Source organism: Penaeus monodon, chromosome 13 (assembly GCF_015228065.2).
Source record: "Penaeus monodon isolate SGIC_2016 chromosome 13, NSTDA_Pmon_1, whole genome shotgun sequence".
Lineage (NCBI taxonomy): Eukaryota > Metazoa > Arthropoda > Malacostraca > Decapoda > Penaeidae > Penaeus > Penaeus monodon.
Window position 1 is genome coordinate 3,769,178 of NC_051398.1, and position 2,500 is coordinate 3,771,677.

A 2,500-nucleotide genomic window follows, 5' to 3' on the forward strand; every position below is an offset into this window, starting at 1 on the left:
ACCCCATTACATGCGCTCCAACCCCACCCCCGCCCCTCCCAGTAAGGTTTAACAAGATAATTACTCAGGATTATTCGGATGCCTGTCATATACGTCAATAGGTGCATGTTTGACAGCTCCGTTTATATATTACTATGAAAATGACTGAATATACGATCTTGTCCTATCTATATATAAGGGTAATTCGGTGCTTGAAAGACAAAGCACGCGGATCATAGTGGAGGTCAAAACCGCAAGCACCCACTGGGATGGTTAGAGTGATGTCTGAATTATTTGGACCTATAGGTCACGTCTAATCATTTCTCTCTCTCTCTCTCTCTCTCTCTCTACCTGTTTATGCCTCTACAAAAAATAATTATATATATATATACATATATATATATATATATATATATATATATATATATATATATATATATATATATATATATATATATATATGCACACACACACACGCACATATGTGTGTGTGTGTGCGTGTGTCTGTGTATATGCGTGCGTGCCTGTGCGCGTGTGTATATATGTGCATATATGCCTTGTGCTATCTATAAGATGAAAAGGCTTCGGGGGTCAACCCTGAGGAAAAATCCGGAGCCGGAGTCCCGAACTCCTGCGACGCCGCTGGTGCCAAACCGTGTCAGTCTCTGCCGTTCCTTTGGATCCATCAGCTGCATGGGGAGAGGGAGCCTGCTGCATGGGCAACGGCTTGCTCCTCACAATTTTTCGCCCAGGCATTGACTCTACGTATACGGGAGTGGGTAATAATAATGCCATAGTCGACAGCGATGGTGGCCTTCGATATATGCATATATATAATATATATATATATATATATATATATATATATATATATATATATATATATATATATATATAAATGTATGTATCACGTCATCGTCAGCCTGCTCATTCCATTCCATTGTGTATATATATATATATATTTTTTTTTTTTTTCACACTTATGTCTGTGTGTTTTATTTAGTAAGCAATACGAATGTATAATGAGTGTATATTTTATGCGTGTATATCTTTGCGTGTGCTTGTTTGTGTGTGTGTGAGTGTGTGTGAGTGTGAGTGTGAGTGTGTGTGTGTGTGTGTGTGTGTGTGTGTGTGTGTGTGTGTGTGTGTGTGTGTGTGTGTGTGTGTGTGTGTGTGTGTGTGTGTGTGTGTGTGTGTGTGTGAGAGAGAGAGAGAGAGAGAGAGAGAGAGAGAGAGAGAGAGAGAGAGAGAGAGAGAGAGAGAGAGAGAGAGAGAGAGAGGGAAATATGAGAGAAAAAAAAAGAACAGAGCCTAAAACCGTATCATTAACCCTAGTGTTTCTTATGGGTCTAATCTGACTACTCTATCTCTGCCATTTATCATGAAATTTCACTTAATCTCGAATGCATGCTAACATCTCAAACGCAAGAGATTCAGCTCTTTAAAACTCAATCTTGCTCTTGGCTGAGAGTTGTTGAAAAGGTAAACATCACGGCTTTTCTCAGAATTGAGGAAGGGGGTAATTTTCTCGTCAATAATGAAGCGTCTGAAATGCGGTTCACATGTACTTCGATGGTCTCCTCTGAAGCCGAAGTCAGTGTAGGGTGTCCTTCGTGTGGCCACGTCTCTCTCTCTTTCTCTTTCTCTCTCTCTCTCTCTCTCTCTCTCTCTCTCTCTCTCTCTCTCTCTCTCTCTCTCTCTCTCTCTCTCTCTCTCTCTCTCTCTCTCTCTCTCTCTCTCTCCAAACTTCATTCGTTTTTTTTCTCTCTCTCTGATCAGGTGCTATTCGATTTTTTTTTATAAACATTTGGAGTGTTTTAGCGTATAACATAAATTTCACATTTTCACTGAGCTCTGGAAATACATTAAACCTTGATCAAAGAACAGGATACGAAATTATAATGGTTTTGATAACGCGTGATAGGAAGTATAACACAGCACGCGTGAAGTAAGAGAGAGAGAGAGAGAGAGAGAGAGAGAGAGAGAGAGAGAGAGAGAGAGAGAGAGAGAGAGAGAGAGAGAGAGAGAGAGAGAGAGAGAGAGAGAGAGAGAGAAAGGAGGGAGAAAGACAGAAAATACATGAATAATACTTACATTACTAAAAGGCAAAACAGTAGAAAAAGGCTCATAAATACTAGAGACAGAGAGGTAGATATCCACACATCATACGAATGATACAAGCATAGAACACGTAGAGAGCATTATGTATTTGTGTGTGCATGTGCTCTGTTGCTCAACAATGCCCGGATGTGAGGGTGGATTTCAACATATTTTTTTTCCCCAAGATTCTTTGCGCTGAAGTTGAAGTTGCCTTACAATCTACATTTCTTCATGATTTTTCTCCCAAATGTATTTATTGTTTAACTATCCTCGTCCCATTAACATTATACATAAATGGTTAACGAAAAAGAGCGGAAATAACTTTTAAAAAACAATTTAATCAGATGACAGTATATTTTAAGCAATGGCTATGACTTCCTAATCAAATAATATTCTATCTAAAACCAGTGATTTCCAATTA